The sequence below is a fragment of the Lissotriton vulgaris genome, chromosome 9, assembly GCF_964263255.1.
Source record: "Lissotriton vulgaris chromosome 9, aLisVul1.2, whole genome shotgun sequence".
Classification (NCBI taxonomy): Eukaryota; Metazoa; Chordata; class Amphibia; order Caudata; family Salamandridae; genus Lissotriton; species Lissotriton vulgaris.
In genome coordinates, this window is record NC_141697.1 from 589239670 (window position 1) to 589261525 (window position 21856).

Consider the following 21856-nt stretch of genomic DNA (forward strand, 5'->3'; position numbering starts at 1 on the left):
GGGGTGAAAGGGAGAGGAGGGCTGCTGGTCTGGGAGGGTGGTCTGTTGGAAGAGGGGGTCGCCGTGGGAGGCACTGATGACGCAGTACTGAGGGAGAGAGTCCGTATTTGCACCGAGTGGTCGTCGGAGGTGTGAGGGCACAGGCCGCGGTGCCCGTGACATTGTGAGTGAGGATACGAAGCCGGATTTGACGGACGGGATTGTGACAGAACATTCCTCGCTGCACCAACACAAACAGAGGCAGCGAGAGACATGTCACCGGGGGAGGGGGCGGGTGTCTGCGCGCTGCTCCGGGGACAGCGGGGGAGGGGCGTGTGTGCGGTGCTGCTGGGGAAGGCATGCAGGGCTGCTGAGCAGGGACAAAGGAAGAACAAAAACGGAGGTTGGATGGGCAAAGGAAGAAAGAGGCGACACACGAACTGGAATAAATAAAACTAAAAAGGAGAAAATTGGGGATATAAAATAGAAAGGGGTGAAAGAGGGGGAGGCAGGAAAGTAAACGGAGAGCGGTGAGACAAAACGAAGACGACTTTCAGGAGGCGAGCGTGGGAAAGGAGAGGAGGGGAGAGCACGGCGGGCAGGGGAGGGGGCGGAGAGGTGCGACACGGCAGGCAGGCAGGGGAGGAGAGTAGGAGGAGGAGGGGGGAGGAGAGTAGGGGAGGCACGGCCTAGCGGCCGTGCAATCAAGAAGTGAGGGGGCGGAGCTGGGGGAGGCTGTGAGAGAGAGAGTAGGCAAGGCAGGCGGCTGGGGGCATGTGCACGCGCATTTAAGCTCAATGCGCATGCGCATTGAGCTTAAATTTCTCGTGCACTGCAAGGAATCGCCACGATTCCTTGCAAGTTGGATAAAGAGTGGATAAGCCCCCATAGACTCGCAAGCTCGATGCGCATGCGCATCGACAGGCGAGACCTAAAAAGTGCTTTACAATCTAATGTAATTTTCATACTATAATGTTCTATCCATCCTGTAATCATGCAAACATAAACCATTTTAAAGAACACCCTGTTATGGCTTGGTGTTGTAGGTCCTGTTGTTGCATGGTATGGTATGGCCTGTCATTATATAGTATGGTATGGCCATCATGGTATAGTATGGTATGGCCTTTATGGTATGGTATGATACGGTATGGTATGGTATGGCATGGTGTTGTATGGCCTGTTGTCGTATGGTATGGTATGGTATGGTATGATATGGCCTGTCATTATATAGTATGGTATGACCGTCATGGTATAGTATGTATGGAATGGTCTGTCATTGTATAGTATGGTATGGTATGGTATGATATGGCCTGTCATTATATAGTATGGTATGGCCATCATGGTATAGTATGATATGGCCTTTATGGTATGGTATGATATGATATGGCATGGTATGGCATGGTGTTGTATGGCCTGTTGTCGTATGGTATGATATGGTATGGTATGATATGGCCTGTCATTATATAGTATGGTATGACCGTCATGGTATAGTATGTACGGTATGGTCTGTCATTGTATAGTATGGTATGGCCTGTCATATACTATGGTACTGAATAGTGTGGCCTGTAATTGTACAGTGGTGTGGCATGGTATGGCCTGCCATGGTATAGTATGATATGGTATGTGTGGCCTGTCAATGTACAGTGTGATATGGTATGGAATGGTATGTCCTGTCATTATATAGGATGGTATGATATAGTGTGGTAAGACCTGTCATTGTATAGTATGGTACGATATGGTATGCTAAGGCCTGCCATTGTATAGTATGTTTTGGTATAGTATGGTATGACCTGTCATTGTATGGCATGGTGTGTATGGTGTGGCCTGTCATTGTATAGTATGGTATAGCATGGAACAGCCTGTCATTGTATAGTATTGTGGTCATCTTTGGTACAATATACACATTAAGTGACCGGAGGAAGCACCATTGAAGTGACAAACAATCATAAAGGTGTTTACAATCTAATGTCATTTTCACACTAGAATATTTTATCTAACCTTTAATCGTACAGACATAAACCGTTTTAAAACACATCCTGTTTTTGCATGAAAAGTTAAACATGCCCAGGATATTCCATATAGCATGAAACACGTACGAAAAAAAGCACTATGGGGCATATTATCAAGGGGGTTTATCTCCGCTTTTTTGGCTTGAAAAGCCAAGAAAGCGGAGATAAAATTATCTCCTATTACCTAGCTGTCGCTAACACCAGTTAGCGACAGCTAGTAGGAGATAGCGACCATCTTGGGCCCCACTTTGCATGTCAGTGATATTTATCACTAATGACATGCAAAGTGGGTGTGCCAAGATGTTAGAGACTGAAAACAGTCGCTAACATCGCTATCTCCTCTTACCAACTTTTGGAGATATTCGCGCTAAGCGCGAAAATCTCCAAAAGCTAACACCTGCCCCTGAGCAGTTCTTAGCCATGTTGTCCAATGGGAGGTGGATAACATGGCTAAGAGCATTAGCTTGGTAATGCATGAATATTGATGACTTTTCAGCGATATTCATGCATTGCGGCCAATTTTTATCGCATTTGAGATAAACCTTGGTAATACCATGGTTTATCTGCGATAAAAATCGCCGCAGCTCAGCGGTAAATTTTTGTATCTAACCAAGCAATAGCGATAATTATCGCTATTGCTTGGTAATATGCCCCTCTGTTTCTTAATAACGACAGTGTGAAGGCATGAATGTATTTTGAAATTCTTTTTAAAAGCGACCCTAAAAACCTGTGGTATGCTATTGTTCTTATGCTGCACCAAAGAGTAGAAGAGGAAAGGATAAAAAGTGAAAGGGAACAAACACAAGAAACGAGAGGTGAAAGCAACAGTGTGAATCAAAAACAGGAGCAAGACAACCCGAAAACACATACACTCTGACGACGTGCTGCAAGTGGAAGAAAAAATAGGCTGAGGCAGAAAGCTGAAGCAGATAAGGACACTCCAAAAAATAGAGAGCAGTGTTTAGTCTGTGATCCGAGGACGAGGGAAACCCCTGAATAGAAGGTAAAGCCAAAGTGAATCCAGCATGTGATATGCTGACAAAGCATGAGCCAACAAATACGATTGACAATGAAGCCAACACATGGTAAGCAAGGGGCAGGCTCTAAGCCCCTTGTAGTAAATGAAATGTCTTGCAAGCAACAGTGCATGCACTTTCTCAGGGTAGACCTAAAAAGACTCAGGCAAATGTGTTTATTTACTTTTTTGGCCTCTTTTTAGGTCTCACCTACGATTGTCTTTAGCTGCCTGTTGTAGAAAAACCTCTTGTGCACCACAACAAAAAGTTACTGTGGGCTTTAGGGCAGGCCATTGCTTGTCATTGGTTGGGTTCTTTTCACTCTCATTTGCTTATTTTGTATTCAATAGCTTTACTTCCTCTTCTTTTGTTTGTCCATCCAATGGCTTCCTTACCATCCTTTTGATAGGATGACTTGCATCCTTCCACAGCTTATTTTTCAGGAACTACTTTTTTCTTTTCATTTCACCACTCCATGCGTGTTCATGTGTTCTCTTTCTCTCTCTCTCTCATGTGTTGCTTTCCCCTTACATCCCCACCCTCCTGCGCTTTCTCTTTTCTCTCGTTCCCCCAACTCATGTGTTGCTTGCCCGACTCCTCCCATCTGATTTATTTTTAAAACCTCCTACCTTCACCACTCCCACCCAACTCCTTCCGCAGATACCTCTGCACTTTTTAACACTCTTGCCAACCCGCTCCACCATTGATACCACTCCTCCTCCTTCAGTGCTATCCCACCACTCCACGTCATGTTCGATTTTTGTTTTCTTTTGAAGCGGGCCATGATGCTGCAATCTACTACCAGGCCACTCCTTTTACACAAGAACTTTTACGCACAATTAAACTATTTTTTTATTTTCCACTACATGATTGTCAAACCCGGTCTTGGAAGGCTACATTAAAAAAAATGATGGATACTTCATAACACAAATGCGTCATTGTGCCTTTGTTTTTCTTTTTTGCCCATGCTGCACAGCATCGGCTAAAGCATTTTTTCTCTTTTTGCCGAATCTAAACACCATTGGCAAAGCCATTAAGTCCACATACGCAGGCAAAAGGCGAGACCTATTTCCAAGTAGCTGGTACTTCCTCTTCCATGTTGATGAAATAGGCGGCTGCATTATGAGCATATCTAGGCAACACATCTCAGGATTAGCCCAGCCCTTACATACAAAACGTTTCATGCAACAGGTGCATATCTGCCAAAAGATATTCCTACCATCTCTCAGACATGGTTCACCAAACTGTCATGGATAGAGGAAGTTACATCAAGCACCCTAAGATCTCTGAAAACATCACAGGGTTGACTCCTTATACCACCCTTTGCTTTAAAACTGCCCTTTATTTTCCAATGAAGGGTTGGGGAATAACAAGAAAAGGAAACTAAAAAGAAGGTTTAAAGGCTTGTTTTGCTGCTGCCTTCAGGTACCTGAGGCAAGTGGTAGCAAGGGCAATGAGAGAGGTTGCAGAGGGCAGGCCATGAGGTGCTTCTATTCCTTTAATTGCTTCTAATTGGATGCCTAACCAAATCTATGTGATATCAATACTCACAAACCACTATGCAGAACATACGCTGGTGGGTAGCCAGCTGTCCAGACTGTAGGAACCTTGGGAATCCAGAGGGTCGGTGAAAGCCCTTAACTTTTAAGTCACCTCTAATTTTTGTATATGTTTGGATGAACAGAGACCAGTAAGGTCAGTACTGTGCTCTTGGGCATATTGTTTTTCTTGACCTCATCGATTTGTGAGGGGATTTGGGCTAGATTTTTTTCAAACAAGAATCTCAGCTACGCTATCCTCAGGTTGTCTTGGGCTCAGGGAGATAAAGGCATCCTGATTAGTGGAGAGAGGAACAGAAAGCGTAATGCCTCCATGGTAGTTTGTGAAGAATTACCCTACTAAGGGGCTAAATGTCTGAGGAGAGTAAGCCTTACTACCAAAGGTACCCAAAAAAGGATGGGCTTGCTGGGATCAGGCGATTCAACACACACATGAAAAAGAAGGTCAACACCTGACTCGGCACTTGTGGAACAAACCGTTCGAAGACATCCTACAGAAGAAACAAATGGATGCAGTAGCGACTCGCACAGATAAGAGAGGTAAGGTGGGAAGTGGTGGAAGTCGACAGAAAATGGGTTACATAATATTAAATCAATAAATGAATAAAACCACTTGATTTGCACTCGCCGCTTCCCAAGACTATAAGCCACTCTGTTCCCAAAGAACAAGAGAATATCGAGGTAAGGGACAAAGAAGCTACAGATCTAACACACAATGTGAGTCTTTGTTTTGGCCAACCTCCAGTCGGGGGATGTTTCTGTATTTTCTAGCAAAGTGTGAAATGATAACATCAGACCCTTGGGTTTTAGACACAGTCAAATGGTATGTAATAGAGCTTTATGCAAAGCCTTTCCAAACAATGTTTTCCCCTCCTCCAAAGTTTTCCTCAGACATGTCCAACATGATTTCACAAGAAACTTCAGTCCCTATTACAAAAGCATGCAATTCAACTAACCATTCCAGAAACCATCAGGGTTTTTCAACTTGATTTTTCTGGTTCAAAAGAAAAACAAAAAGGTGAGACTCGTCATCAATCTCAAACTCTTCAATCATTTTGTAGTGTACTGTCATTTCAAAATGGTAATGATTCTACATCTCAGAGATTCTTTACACCAACACGACTGGATGGTCAGATTGGATCTCCAAGAGGTCTAACTCACCATTCCCATTCATGTCAATTGCAGAACATTCCTTCAGTTCGAAAAGCAGGGTCAGACATATCATTTTTCCTCTCTCCCCTTCAGTCTTTCTTCGTCACTACGGTGCTTCACAAAACTAATGAAACTAATAGTTGATTTCCCTAGATCACAAGGAGTTTGTCTCGTCATCTACTTAGATGATATTCTTCGGATATGCCGATATCTTTCCAATCTACATTCTGATCTGGATCTAACCTGTTCTGTCAGAGCTGAGTTTTCTTATCAACAAAAAAAGCCAGTGCTCATTCCATCACAGCCGACAAACTTCTTAAGTTTTCTGATAAACTCTTCCTCTGCCACGCTTTATCTACCTTTAGCAAAGGTTAAGACAATAAAACCCGATCTTCAAAGCTCACTTATTTCTCTAAGATCCTTAGCGAGAATTGTGGGCCTACTGTCTTCCTGCAACCAGGCAATATTCCCAGGTTACTTTACTATTGGGTTCTGCAGCGCTTAAAGAGTCCACATTTACGCAGAGGCCTTACTTATTCCAGCGTCATCGCTCTGCATCCAGAATCTCATTTAGAGCTTCAGTGGTGGATAGACAATTTAGATGCCTGGAACGGCAGAACATTCTCTGCATCAGCCCCCGATCTTTTGTTAGAATCCAATGCAAGTTGCACGGGCTGGGGAGCCCGTTGTGGTCCAATCTCGGCTGGAGGTGCATGCTCTCTAGAGGAGTCAAAATTGCATATCAGTTGTCTTGAGATGTTTGCAGGCTCCTTTGCAATCCAGGGGCGTAACAAAGACCACCACAGCTCCTGCGGAGTGAGGTGGCCCCCAGTCTTACCCACACTGGTGGGGGGGCCTCAGCCCCTACTGATATGAGTGTAAGGGGCCCCTTCAGAAACTCTTGCAGGGGGGCTCATCACGTTTTGTTACGCCACTGTTGCAATCAGAATCCTAGCAAAGGACAGGGTACAATGCTCCATTCTCTTACACAAGGACAACATTACTGTGGTCCAATACATCAGTCATCTCGGTGGCACCAAGTCAAAACCTCTTGCAGAACTAGCAAAGAGCTTCTGGGAATTTTGTCTTCTCCAAAAAATCTTGGTTTATGCAGAGAACTTACCAGGAGACCTCCCTACTGTAGCGTATTGGCACTCGTGTCATCTCCACGATTCAAGCAACTTGAGAATCCATCATTCAGTCTCCAGGTCTCTTATTTGTAAATGGGGTCTGTTCCACATAGAATTAATCACCACCAGACTCAATTCTCAATGAGCTCAATTGTTCAGTTGACGTCCAGATCCTCTAGCCTAAGCTACAGGTGCTTTTTTACAGGATTGGTCCCACTCAACCAATTATGCTTTCCCTACTTTCTTGATGATCAACAGGAACCTAACTAAACCCAGACATCAATTAGCATCTCTAGTCTTGGTGGTTCCCTACTGGCAATCTCAGATTTGGTTCCCTTCCCTTCTCCAACTCACAATAGACTACCCGGTTCTCCTTCCGTCTTTTAACAACCTCCTTTTGAATCCATTAGAACAGGCTTACAATCTAATTCTGGACAATTCCCAAAGTCTTTCTGCTTGGAGAATAGCGGGATCTCCCAATCTTGCTCTCTCATTGCACCAGAGGCTTCAGAATACATCATCAGATCCTGAGTGCCTGGTACCACCAAGGGTTATAAGACAGCCTGGTCTCTTAGGGCAAACTGGTGTTTGGGAAAACATACCAATCCCTTATCGGCTGGTATTGTATTCAAAGTAAACTTTCTGGCAATGGAAGCCAGTGCAAGTAAGTCTTATCACAGCATCAATCTATACAGATTGGCCATTTCCATGAATCATCCTTCCGACAAAGGAAAAGGGGTTAGGGTTCTTCCGCTTGTCTGTTGGCTTTCAAAGGAAGTAATGTTTTCTAGTCCTCCTATTCCAAAGTACAGTAAGCTTTGGGATATTAATGTTGTTTTGAAACTCTTCCTTTCCTGGCCAAATAACTCAGATCTTTCATTAAAAATGTTGTCTGCGAAACTAACTATTCTATTATGTCTAATTTCCATTAAATGTTTATCTGATGTCAAAGCTCTTGATATTACTGCTCCTCAATTTACTCCAATAGGTGTTTTCTTTTCAGTTCACAAACGTACAAAAACAAATTTAACTTTGGTGTTTTATCCTCAATTTCCTGCTCATCAAAAATGTTGAGTTGGACAATGCCTAAAGGTTTATGAACATAGAACAATTGATCTCAGAACGTCCTCTCACTCCCAACTTCTAATTTCTTTCAGAAAGCCCCACAAACCAGTTTTGCCTCCTACTCTGGCCCGTTGGGTCTGTTGGGTTATGTCCATTGCTGGCATTGATACCTCTATTTTTGGGGCCCAGTCTTCCCAAGGTGCTATGGCTTTAAAAGCTTTCGGGGCTGGTTCCAGACTTGAGGATATTCTGAGATCAGTTACTTTGAATGACCATGTGTTATGCATGTTTTATTGTCAACATGTTAACACTGCATCTTCTGTTGTAACTGATGTGCTTTAATGAAGCTTAACAAGAGCCTCTGGTACTCCAATAAAATGTAGATTTTCCTAGTTATTTATGAAGGAAAGTCTTAATTTTATTAACGACACAGGTGAGAGTATTATCCCACCTCAACACTGTTTTAACTGGCTGTGTTTTTTCCCTCCCTGGCTGGTGCTCAGGTGTTGCCTGCCTCGTCCTAAGGACCTTCAAGCTGGATCTGGAGCTGGATCTACTCATCCTTTATTCCCTCAGGATATGGCGGAACTTCCTGGAGAGTTACTTCCATCTGTTCCAGTTGCTACTGTGGGACTTACTTTCAAAAACTTTTGCCAGGAACTTTCTACATTTTCATTAGCCTGTTTCATTGTCTTATCCAATTTCACTTTGTTTCTGAATAATCGTTAACTTCTTGCACAAGAAAGGAGGGCTGTTTGCAATCAAGTGGGGAGATATAGGTTTTGTAGGTCCCTATTGGTTGGCATTGTTCTTTTTTCATTCCCATTGGCTACCTTTCGCTAAGCCTTATAGGAATTGTAGTTTTATTAATTTATTGACTGCTGCTGTTAATAAATTGCAAGATCAGAGAAGCATAATACTCGCCTCCGTTTCTTTAATAAAATTAAGACTTTCTTTCATAAATTACTAGGAAAATCTACATTGTGAAGCTGAAAATTACAAAGCCATATCACTGGCATCATAATAGAAAGCCAATTACAGTGTATTCATCTACGATATGTGGGTCCCTATAATGTATTGAACTCATCAGCGTCTAGAAACAGACAGCTAAGGCTCTATGTAGCAAGACGCTAAGAATCGATATTCACAGACTTGTGCTCCAGAGCGGATCAATTGTTATCAGATTTTCACTGTGCCCTGGGCCCCAAGAGGGGACTGTAAGAGAGCTGGGAATGGTAAAGCCTACTGGGGAAATGTGTAAGCCAGACATCTCAGGACCCACTGTTCGCAGTCAATAAATTGTTTGACTAGTTGTTCTCTACAGGCGTGTTGCTCCCTTGGTAAGACAGACAAATTAATTAGGATTCACTAGAAGGGTCCAAGAATTTTCAGAGTCTCTGGCAAGCAGGGATCACTCATGGGTCTGCAGACCTCTTTACAACCATCTGGACAGGGTTGAATAATAAACGCCCTTATGGACAGGCAGGTAATCGGTAATGAGGTCTGTGGACAAGGATAATGGGATGCCAGGGAGAAAACACTACTATGCATGACAAGAATATTTCATAGCACAGAATGGAAACAGCATGGCTAACTACAATCTTTATACTTGATCAATCTTTTACATCGGGCATCCACAGAGCAGCGTGCTGTGGGTCCACAACGCGGTTCAGCTCACCAGAGATAGAAAGCTCAATATAAATAAATATAAGATCATCAATCTCTTGAGGAGACAAGACCGACAGTGCCTTGAATGAATGTTCTTCTGTGTTCTCCACGAAAACAGTTCAGTAGGAAGGCAATGGGCATTAACGCAGAATGAACCTAGCTCAACCAGCGTTGGATGGATAACAGATGCCAATATTTCTAATTCACGACAGCATTACAAACAGGAACCACAGATCAAGGACGTCCGTAAGTACTTGGAAAACGAGATGCATTATCTATTCTGTTTTGGGAACCTGGACAGGAGACCAATGGGGCCCAATCCCAAATAGCACTGGCTCCTTTCCAATTCTTGACAAGAGTGTTTCTAGACACTGTCAGGCTCTACCACTTAGCTTAGCACAGAACCTTGCTCAGAAAAGAGCTAGAGAAATTCTTTGATTTGAAATTCCATGGTGTTTTGTACTGCCAATTCTGGCAATGGGCATTTTGTGCATTTAGCTCCCAAAGCCAGATGTTTGAACAATTCTCTTGCAGAACGCAGGATGTAGGTTATAGGCAGGAATCAGAGGTACCAAGCGGGCTCTCCCTGAGCTTGGGACAGACCATGGCAAAGAGTGCCACAACACAGTTTCCCAGAGTAGGGGATAGCCTACAATAAGGAATTTATAATCTCAGATGTGCACTGCCCGGCTTAAATAACACAGTCGTAAATGACAGACGTCCCACAGCCTCGTTGGAGAGAAATTCTCCTAACAATTACACAATAGGAGATGTTGGGTATTGAATCCAACTGTCGACCAAAAATAAGATCTGGTCCACCAGTGGTCTCTTGGATGAGAGGGCACAGATTGACAGAAAAATTACAGGGAGACTTAGGCGAACACCAAAAAGGGCAGGAACAGGATGGTGACCAGAACCAGTACATGCACACTGAGTGCGCTGCTGTGGGCTCAGTCGCTACACCATCCCAGCCAGCTTGCATGCTGTTGGGTGAATGCAGCACTTCAATGCCTCAGAATTAACCTGCACAAGTACAGTGACCCACAGAGCCCTGTGCACCATGATAATCCATTGAGTTCTGCATCACAGAGGAAGTTTGACATGGTAAACCATTGTAGGTGTACCACCTCAGCAAAGCAAGCCTGAGCCGATGAGGCTCTGTGGAAAAAGGTAGGGCTAGGACCTTTCTCAAGTTTTGCCCGGCGCTAACCGCCCTTGTACCATTCAAATTACCAAGCAATGAGGCAGGCGCCGGAGACCAGAAGGCAGGAAACAGAAGTTTATTCCGACGGAGCAGAACACATCAGATCAGACAACAAGGTATCGTCTCGAGGTGCTCTAGCAGCCACTCAGAGGCCTGGCCTCTTATACACTGGTTTATGGCATGTGACCTTCCTTTAATACAATCACAACTTTGTAAGGCATGGGAAAAGACATCCCCGTAATCCTCGTGTTAATCCCACCCCCATATACATTCACAATGGAGGTCCTCAACCTGCTGATAAGAGAGAGGGTCATCACGCAGCTGAGTGTTCCGTCGAGTCTTAGGATGTGTGCGCCTGATCATGTCACAGGGGGTGGGGAGGCCTGGATCAATAGAGGGTCCTTTGAAGGAGAGCGACCTCATACAATAAGGGCAGTAAATGGTATCTCTCGGCTTAGGCAATGGCCTCGGACCTGTGTGGACAGTCGGACACCGGGTGAGGGGCCATCAATGGAGTGGTATTCATGCTGCGTGGACAATCCAGCGCAGAGGGGAGGTTTATCAACAGAGGGGCATTCATGGGAAGAGAGGAGGTGTTGGTCAGGCGCTGGCATGACTTCCAAGGACAGGGTCATGCAGATGGGTCATGCTCGTAAGGAGGAGGGAGGGGGAGCCAGGGTGCGCGGAGGATGCTTGCTGGGTCAGAGGGGCGCGCTGGCGACCGATCGTGGACAGGGAGACCATGATATCTAAAATGGCTGCCGTGCGTGTAGTACATAGGTGACAAGCTGGCGCAGATGATGTTCAGATCGCAAACTAAAATTCCACAGTCCTCCCTTTTAACATGTCTCGCCAACTTGTCAGTTCGGATTTATCCCCATAAGGCCACGTAGTTCTACTTCATAGAGGGGGCTCATGTGCTCATTTCGGAAGTCCAAAGTCTTTGGGCACATATAGCTGGAAAGAAGGCCGAACAATGGTGGCAGACATTGGATACCTAAGCAACACCCACATAATATTACAATAGGTATCAGCACGAAGGAAAACAACTTCCAACCCCAATTTTTCAAAGTGTCCCAAAACCAGCTCCCAAGCGACCATCCTTCCTGCTCTTGGTGAACCTCTGAGGACAGTCTGTGGAGGTGTTCAATGGCTTTGTAGACTGAAGGCGAGTTGTCAGGTACGTAGGTGCAGCAGCTGGATCCGATGATGCGGCATGCTCCTCCTCGGTCGGCTAGGACTACGTCTAGGACGAGTCGATTTTGAAGGGTCACAAGGCGGACCGCCTGAAGTTCCGCAGTGTTGTTAGCGAGGATGCCAGCCGTGATGTTGATCGTTGTTTCTACGGCCTGGGTCAGATGTCGGATAGCACGGCTATTTGCCATTGGACCCCACAGAGGAACAAGTCCCTTTGCTGCATCCAGGAACTGTGCTCCGATGGAGTCGGTTTGTCCAAGGTCGTCTGCACGCCTCTGCCGGTGGTGGTTGGCAGGGGCTACATATGTGGGTGGAAGAACGAAGGCAATATAACAGGTGCCCTTCCATCCTCTCGGGAGCCAGGTGTAAGCCTTGGTGCCACACACAAAGTACATATTCGGAGAAGCAACAAAAGAAGGGGGTTCAGCTGAGTCCAATGTTCTGGTGACTTGGCAGGCGCTGTAACCCACCAGCTGCGTTCCCTGGCCTTCTAGGCACACAAGGCCAGTGACATTGATCACGGACAGAGCCACAGTCAGGGTGGCGGTAGTTTGTTTCTGCAGATGAGAGAAGGTGGTTCTGGCTGGATTGTGGAGCACCTGTACTTCGACTCGTTCTTTGGCTGGAATGTCTTTGATGAAGGTGGTGCCTGCGAGCGCAGGACACAGGGCAGCTGGAGTCTTTCTTGTTTTGTTCAGCCAGAACCCAGAGTAGAAGAGTGACACTGTCCGGCTGGAGGTGGCGTTGTCCCTGTGGCTCTCTTGCATGAGGATCAACCAGGCGAGGCAAGAGCCGTGAACTGAGAAGGGTGAAGGGATGAAGGGGATGGAGTGTCCAGTGGCATGCGGGAGCAACCCACAGATCCAACAGTTCGTAGCATTTGCAGCAAGGTTATGTTGGTGCAACAGTTGCACGAAGGAATTGTTCCAGAATTCCCTGCGCCTTTCTCTGAGCTGAGGCGACAGAGAGATTAGGTGATGCTCTTTCAGGGGTGTTGGCTGTGCAGTAGGTAGCAATGTCTCATGAGCCGGTGTGCTCTCTTCCAGAATCCAGAAGGAGGTCATGAGAAGGAGGCAGAAAAGGAAGACAATGAAGAGTGCAATTGTCTTTGATTTGTGCAGGTTGTCAGTCTTTGGATTTCTGTACTGGGTATTTCCCGTTGCTTCCATCATCTTCTTATCTGGCGCTTCCATCATCTTCTTATTTGGCGCTTCCATCACCTTCAAGGGGCTCGGTAGTGGGCAGAACCACAGACCTCGTTTAGCTTCTCTCCCGGCAACCCTTGATTGTGTGTAGGTCACCGTTCTGAGATTTTAACTTAGTCCGTGGCCTACTTAGCCGAGACTCCCTCCTTTCGACGCAGGAAATACCCTTCTCTGGATGGCACAGTAGGATCAGAGAATTTTGCAAGTTCGAGTGCCTCAGTATCTGGATAACAGTCCAATATCGGTCGGTCTTTGCTCAGGAGCTCTTCTTGGGTGTTGATGCTTTCTGTCGTGGCCAGGTTTGCAGAGACCTTCCGGCAATGATGCGCGTGCAGCCAGTGCCTCTTCCCCTCCACTCGGAGTGCCGTTCGGGTGGTGATCAGCACTTGCCAGGGGCCCGTCCACCGAGGCTCCAGACTCTTGGTTCGCTGGAAATTTCGTATCAATACGAAATCTCCCGGTTGGATGTCGTGACCGGGGCCCCTGGAAGCATCGGGGATGGCCTGCTGCACCTGTTGATGAATGACAGACAACGTTTTAGTTAACTTGCACAAATAATCAGATAGTAGGACGTCTGGGACGTCATGAATGGAGGTCGGTTTGGGAGCAGTCCAGAGATTCATTGGCCGCCCGAACACGACCTCGTAGGGGGTCAAATGGTGCTTGGTGGGAGTGGAGCGCATTGATAACAAAGCCAGTGGGAGGGCATCCGGCCAGTTAAGTCCAGTGGTGGCCACTATTTTTGCCAGTTTCAGCTTGAGTGTGGCATTGTGGCGTTCCACTAGACCAGCGGATTGGGGGTGGAAGACCGCATGGAATCGTTGCTTCACCCCCAACCCTTTCAGGATTAGCTGGATAACCTCAGCTATGAAGTGGGGGCCATTGTCGCTCCATAAAATTCGGCAAAGGCCATAGCGAGGGAAGAATTCCTTCAGTAGTACTTTGGCAGTAGTCATGGCAGTGTTGTCACGGGTTGGATAGGCTTCTACCCATTTGCTGAAGGCACATACGATGACTAGTACATACTTCAGGTTTTGGCATCTCTCTAGTTGGATGTAATCCATCTGAAGGACCTCAAAGGGGTGATTGGGGGTCCCAAACCCTCCCCGGGGCACTACAGTCCCTTTCCCGGGGTTGTGTTGCAGACAGATAAGGCACTGCTGAACTAGGCGTCTGGCTGAGTCAGGGATTTTGTCGTTATGCCAGACTTTGGAAATGAGTTCGATCATGGGTGCAGATCCTATGTGTGCGGGGGAGTGGGCCATGGTCAGTATGGGAATCAGATATGAGTCGGGCAGCATCCATTTGCTTGCATCCTTCGTTCGCCAACAGCCTTCCTCATCCTTCAAACCCACCCCTGCCCATTTAGTCAGCTCGTGAGGGGTGCTGGCCGATTGTATGTCTCTGATCATTATCCTTGTGTCACTCCATGTTTCTGCTTGTGACCTGGTCACGTACATGCGTGTCACCGTCCTATTCTCGGCTGTGGTTCGTGCAGTAATGTCGGCCAATGCATTCCCTTGTCCAACTAAGTCTGTCACCCTTTTGTGTGCCTGACATTTTATCACCGCTAATCGTTTGGGGAGGAGAACTGCTTCAATCAGGGCGGAGACTAAATCTCCGTGGAGGATCGGGGTGCCGTGGGACGTCAGGAATCCCCTCTCCCTCCACAGGAGCCCAAAATGGTGGACCACTCCGAAGGCATACTGGCTGTCCGTATATACGTTCGTGGTGGTCCCTGCGGCTATGATGCATGCTCGAGTGAGGGCTATCAGCTCTGCTGCTTGGGCAGATCGTTGTGTGATGCAGGCTGTCTCAACTACTGTTCGGGCTGTCGTTACTGCATAGGCAGCTGAAGTGGTGCCATCTGGGAGTTTGATGCAAGAGCCGTCTACCCATAGCTCTCCATCGGGGTCAGGGAAAGCAGTGTCTCGGAGGTCAACCCTACTCCTAGTTTGTTCGTCCGTGAGGGTCACACAGTCGTGGATGGGAGGAATGTCAGGGTCATTTTCAGGCAGGGGTAACAATGTGGCAGGATTCAAAGTCGTGCATCTCTTTAGCGTGATGTGGGGGGCAAGTAGCGTCAGTTCATACCCTGTCAGTCGTGCGCTAGTCAGGTGTTGGGTCTTTGTCTCATTCAAGAGGGTGTCGACTGCATGGGGTACTAGCACTGTGAGGGAGTTGGAAAGTACAATTCCCTCGCTCTGACGGATAGAGACAGCCTCGGCGGCTACTGCTCGAAGGCAGGCAGGCAAAGCTCTGGCTACAGGATCAAGAGTGGCGGAGAAGTAGGCACAAGGGCGCTGCTTAGGACCAATTGATTGAGTTAGGACAGACAATGCGCATCCCTCCCTTTCGTGGGTGAAGAGGGAGAAGGGTTTGGAGTAATCCGGCGTTCCGAGGACGGGCGCTGAGCAGAGTGCATCCCGTAATTCCTTAAAGGAGGCTTGACACTCAGCGGTCCAAGGAAACGGGGAGGGGGCATCCTTGGTCAGTAGGGCAAGTAATGGTTTCACAATGAGGCTGTAATTAGGCAACCACTGTCTGCAAAAAGATGTCAGGCCAACCAAAGAGCGGACCTGCTTTTGTGTTTTCGGGATGGGGGTATCTAGGATGGTTTGGATTCGGTCGGGTGTAAGTTTCCTCCCTTCTTTGGACAGAAGATGGCCTAGGTAAGTCACCTGTGGCTGACAGAACTGTAACTTCTTTTTGGAGACTTTATGGCCATTTTCTGCAAGAAAGTGTAGGAGTTGAACGGTGGCTGTTGTTGCAAGGGGGGTGGTGTCAGCCGCCAAAAGGATATCATCGACATATTGGATCAACACCACTCCCTCTGGTAGCTGGAAGGCATCCAGCTGTCTTTTGAGGGCCTGGCTGTAAATGCTGGGACTTTCAGTGTACCCCTGGGGAGCTCTACAGAATCGGTACGAGCGGGATTTTAGAGTGAAGCCGAAGAGGTAACGGCTGTCTGGATGGATGGGGATAGAGAAAAACGCGTTCTTAAGGTCGATAACAGTAAAGGTGGTGGCAGTGGACGGGATGAGGGTTAGAATGGTGGTGATATCAGATACCACAGGATATTGGGGTACAACTACTTTGTTAATCTCTCGCAAGTCGATGATGAAGCGGTACGCTTTCTCATCTCCTTCACCTTGCTTCTTAACAATAGGTAGAATTGGGCTGTTGCAGACGTTGCTAACCACTTCTTCAACCACTCCTGCGTCTACCAGAGACTGAATGATCGCTACCAGTGCCTTCTCACCCTCTGGCGATATCCGATACTGCGGGAGTTTCGGGAGCATAGCGTCCTGTCGTACAGTTATGTGAATAGGGTCAATCATCATTCGCCCCACATCAGAGTCATTTTTGGCCCACAGGTACGAAGGTAGGGTGTCAAGCAGGGATAGGTCAGCGTCAGTTATAGAGCACATGTGTCGTGGGGGACGAGATCTGGGCATGTCTGGGTTGTCGTACAGGATGACTCGTATTCCATCTGGGGAACACCTAATGGTAGCTCGAAAATGCTTCAGTAAGTCAATGCCCATAATGGCGTCAGGGGAGTTGGAGCAAAGGAGAAATGTTGCGTCAGTAGTGTTGTTTTCTAGGTCAAAGGTAATAGGTACGGACAGGGGGTTAGTGGAGGGCGTCCCATCGAAACCTATCGACGTTATGTGTGAGCCAGACAAGGGTGCCCTTGGAATCAGTCGTTTTGATAACACACTACGTGTCGCCCCAGTGTCTACCAAGAATGGAGACTCTGTACCCAAGACCTTAGCGGTGACATAAGGACCTTGCTGGTCAACACAGAGCTCGACTGGATCCCTCCCTTGCCCCTGGCAGTCCTATGCAAAGTCGGGGGCATGTTCACCTTCAGATAGCTGATATTGGTTCTGTCGGGGACGGTCAAATGTGTTCAGTCTTCCTGATCTGTCATTATTGGTGTCGTTGGGGCTCCCTCGTCCCTGTATTCTATTCCTCGGACCACCCGCCACATCCCTGGACTCCCTATTTCTGTTCATTTCTATCAGAACTGGACACTGAAATTTCCAATGACCGAGCCCTTTGCAGAAGGCGCATTGGTCATTGCTAACGTCTCTACGTCCAGTGTGGGGTGCTGGGGTGTGATCTTTAGGAGGTAGATCTCTGGGGGTGGTTGATTGGTAGTTCCCCCTTTGGTGTTCCCGTCCTAGCGCTATACCCTGTATCTGGGCTATCATTACCCTTTCCTTCAAATCTTTCTTCTTTTTCTCGGACGCCCTATCATTCTCATTCTTTTGGTGCTCGTAATACTGAGCCATCTGAAGGATAGCTGTGGGTTTGGAGGCCCCCCAACTACTCTCACTCGTCTGTAGTTTTTGGGAGACCTCCTGTGTTAGTCCCTTTACGTAATTTTGCACAAACAGGTGCTGTCCGGTTGCGGTGGTCATATCTTGGCCACTGTAGTCGGAGAACACGGTCTCGAATCGGGAGAAGTATTCTGACACATCCTCCTGGGGTTTCTGTCGACAGGCCGTGACTATCGACCAGTCTACTTTTCTTTCCGGGACCAGGGTTTTTAACTTCTGGACCAGTTTGTCTGGGAGTTCCAGTATGTCCTTCACTGGTTTACTCCCCGGCTCTCGCTGTCTATCTAGTTTACCGAGTTGGTCCCAGGTATGTCCAAACAGATCCGTGTGGTCGACTTTCCGGATTTGCTTCCACACATCAGCTGGCAGGCATAACCCAAAGAACAAGTCAATATCTGCTAAAGTCATTATTGTCGAACCCAAGGCTGTGCCTAATTCAGTATAAAATGCCGTCGGGTTCTTTCTTAAGTCGGGCAAGGTTTGCTTGAAGGTTAGGATGTCTTGTCGGTCCCATGGTTGGTAAACCCAATTGTACACAACCCTCCCCTTTGCATTTTCACTATTAACATCATCGCTCGTTCCCTGGCCCCGTGGCGGGATCCAGTAAGGAGCCGCTTCTCTGATAGGCATCATAGTATTGGCTACCTCTGCCGAGGTTGTTTCAGGGACCGTAACCTTGGTTTCTGGTTTCTGTTCCGCGAGGTGGCGGAAGACCTCAAGCATTTGCATGAAGAGCTCCGTCGCCTCACGTTCAGTCCCATCTCCAACATCAATCTTTCTATACAGTGTGGTTAGTTTAGCTGGACCCTTACTCTGATACCTATCTTCATACGCGTTCAGGGTGTGGTAGCTGAACCGCAAAATGAAATGCCGTCTATGGCTGTCGGCATGTGAATTATATACGCTCATGGTGTATTCTTCGCTCTCCCTTCGTTCTACCAATGTTTTTGCTATTTCGTTGATCCCATCCCGCTCGTCTTTGCTTAACCTACTTAACCTGGCGGATGATTGTTTGCTAGCCTCGGGGTCGTCTAACGAAGTGGTTAATGTGGCTGGTGCGGAGGCCATGAGGGCCGGTGCACTAGCACTAGGGCCACTTTCACTCACACTCGGGGTTTGCAAGTTTTGTTGGCTGGGAGCATATGGAGGGGGCATGTAGATGATCGGTGGACCTAGCAATAGCTCATCGTTTGTCCGTTGTTTGGAGGGTAGTTCAGGATAGAGCGCAGAGGGGGTCCTAACAGGACATTGGCCTGTTGACCCTGATTCTTGGTTTTGTGTAGCTTCTTTTCTTTCTTTTATTTCTTCTTCTAGTTGCTTTGCGGCTAGGTGGGCTGCCTTTCGTAGTTCTTTCCCTATTTTTGCTTCTTCTCTTTTCTTTCGTTGTTCCGTTTCTTTGCGCCACATGCCTATACTATCGAGCATAGTGGGCGTGGTCTTATTCTTCTGGAGCGCTATTTCTAATGTTTTTATTTTATTTTCATTAAAGGAACCTATCAGTGGCCACTGACTTTCAGGGTTCTTTTTCGTATATTTATGCCATAGTCTAGTGTAAGCTATAGCGACTAGTCCATACTTAGTGAACATGTCCTTATTAGGGGTGCCCTCCAGTGGAGCTGGATGGTTCATCTCTAATAAGCGGTCCGGGCTAAACAGGCTACCAACCAGTGGGGAGAAGATAGGCATGACGGTTTACACCGGGGACAAAAGTCTGCACTACCTATCTTATCACGGCGGGCAAAGACTAGACAGAATATTTCTATTCTCCGTTGTTTGCCGGCGGTGAATACCTCAAACGAACCAATACCGAATAATCGGCCAATCAAACAATTCAGTGGGGAGAATAAGTGGGCACGAAAAGTTATCGCTACCCACTCTTTCTCTACCTGCAAAGAGAGACCTTGTTCTTCCCTGTTTGCAGAAAAAGAATCTCCAGACAATAATCCACGAACGACAGTTCGGGAAACAGTGGGGGAGGAAGATAGACACGGCGGATTACAATAGGTACAAAAGTCCGCGTTACCTATCCTTCACTGTTTGCAAAGAGAGAGCCTGTTTGTTTTTCCCCGTTTGCAGACAGCGAATCTCCAGAGGTTTCAACAAAGCGTAATACTAGTATTATCCAAACAAACAATTTTCCTCAATTCGTCGTGTTTACACGACCTTACCCGGACCGCATGGACGGTTTCCTGTCCTCTGGATCCAGCGCCCGATCGTCCTCTCTCCTTCGTGATGTTCGCGGCACTCCTGATGGTTCCCAGTCAGGACCGTAGATCACTCGAGAGAGAGGTCTGTTCAGAACTAGTGAAGGTCGGATGATCGGCTGTCAGACGAGGGTCTATCGGACATGAGCTCTTCCCGATCGTTGCAGTCGTTCACTCTGTCATCGGGACCTCTCCCACTGGATCCACGTGTCGCTGATGGGCCCCACGCTTTGGGACGCCAATTGTGGAAAAAGGTAGGGCTAGGACCTTTCTCAAGTTTTGCCCGGCGCTAACCGCCCTTGTACCATTCAAATTACCAAGCAATGAGGCAGGCGCCGGAGACCAGAAGGCAGGAAACAGAAGTTTATTCCGACGGAGCAGAACACATCAGATCAGACAACAAGGTATCGTCTCGAGGTGCTCTAGCAGCCACTCAGAGGCCTGGCCTCTTATACACTGGTTTATGGCATGTGACCTTCCTTTAATACAATCACAACTTTGTAAGGCATGGGAAAAGACATCCCCGTAATCCTCGTGTTAATCCCACCCCCATATACATTCACAATGGAGGTCCTCAACCTGCTGATAAGAGAGAGGGTCATCACGCAGCTGAGTGTTCCGTCGAGTCTTAGGATGTGTGCGCCTGATCATGTCACAGGGGGTGGGGAGGCCTGGATCAATAGAGGGTCCTTTGAAGGAGAGCGACCTCATACAATAAGGGCAGTAAATGGTATCTCTCGGCTTAGGCAATGGCCTCGGACCTGTGTGGACAGTCGGACACCGGGTGAGGGGCCATCAATGGAGTGGTATTCATGCTGCGTGGACAATCCAGCGCAGAGGGGAGGTTTATCAACAGAGGGGCATTCATGGGAAGAGAGGAGGTGTTGGTCAGGCGCTGGCATGACTTCCAAGGACAGGGTCATGCAGATGGGTCATGCTCGTAAGGAGGAGGGAGGGGGAGCCAGGGTGCGCGGAGGATGCTTGCTGGGTCAGAGGGGCGCGCTGGCGACCGATCGTGGACAGGGAGACCATGATATCTAAAATGGCTGCCGTGCGTGTAGTACATAGGTGACAAGCTGGCGCAGATGATGTTCAGATCGCAAACTAAAATTCCACAGCTCAACGAACTTGACTAAAATAATTTCTTTTGGTGATGATATTAACCACCCGTGTGATGGGTACAGCTAAGGGAGAGACTATCCTTTCAATGCTTACACCACTGGGCAGTGCTAAAGAAGGTGTCAGCTTTTCATTGCTGACACCATAGGAGCAGTCCTCTGGGAAGGGCCACCCTATACTTGCTTACATTACAAAGCAGTAAGAATGGAGGTGTTATCCTCTCACGGCTGACATATCTGGGCAGTACTGAAGGAACAGATGCCCTTGAATTGATTACACCAAAGGGCAGTACTAAGGGAGCTGCTATAATAGAATTTCTGACTGTGCAGAACTAAAGTGACTACCACTTTCCTAGTGTTGACATTATAGGACTGAGATTAATGACATCATAGGACAATATAGTTTTATAGGAACAATGTGCCAATACAAAGCCAATGCCAAGTGCTTCCAGAACAACAAGGAAGACCAGCTTAACCAAGTCATTAGGTCAGACTTTAATATGTGGAAGTATGCAAACAGCCTTTGTCTGTACCGCGTTTGGCATTTTAAAGCCATGCTTAATGCTTTGCAAATTATTGCTACTCAGGGTTTATGGAGTGACCCAGAATGCAAAATGAGGGTCCTGACTAAAAAAAAATGTGATTAAAAAAAAGGCTGCAGTAGGTAAAGACAAATTAAAAAAGAAAGGATTGCATTCACGATCCTCTGGGTTGGTCAGAGGATTGGCTGTCTCATCATCACGATGTCCCCTTGAGCGAATTGGCAGTGGTTGGGTTAGCGTCAGCTATGTTATTTAACTACTTTATAAGGCTGAGCATTTCTTAGACTGCTGCAGAACGTGAGATGTTAAATTTTAAGTAAGTCTAAGCAGTCAGCGACTAGGTCAGTAGTCAGGGTAGTTCCTTACAGAACAGAAGCATTTCCTGTGTAGTAATACTCAGTTTCTTTCCGGGAGCATAGGCAAGCAGACTAATTTTGTTTCCCCACAGGATGGGGATTAGTG